Raw genomic sequence first — 220 nt, forward strand, 5'->3', positions numbered from 1 at the left:
GTGTGTGTGTGTGTGTGTGTGTGTGTGTGTGTGTGTGTGTGTTTAATGGACATGCGGCCTTTTAACTCACGCGACAGACAGACAACGACCAACAGGGAAGAACATCTGGATGCTTAAGTTACGATACAAGAAAACAGAACTGAAAGTATTTGTTGCAAGAAAAAGAGAATAATGAGTTTGTGGTCTAGGGACGCACACACACACACACACACACACACAC

Source organism: Homarus americanus, unplaced genomic scaffold (assembly GCF_018991925.1).
Source record: "Homarus americanus isolate GMGI-L3 unplaced genomic scaffold, GMGI_Hamer_2.0 scaffold24523, whole genome shotgun sequence".
NCBI lineage: Eukaryota > Metazoa > Arthropoda > Malacostraca > Decapoda > Nephropidae > Homarus > Homarus americanus.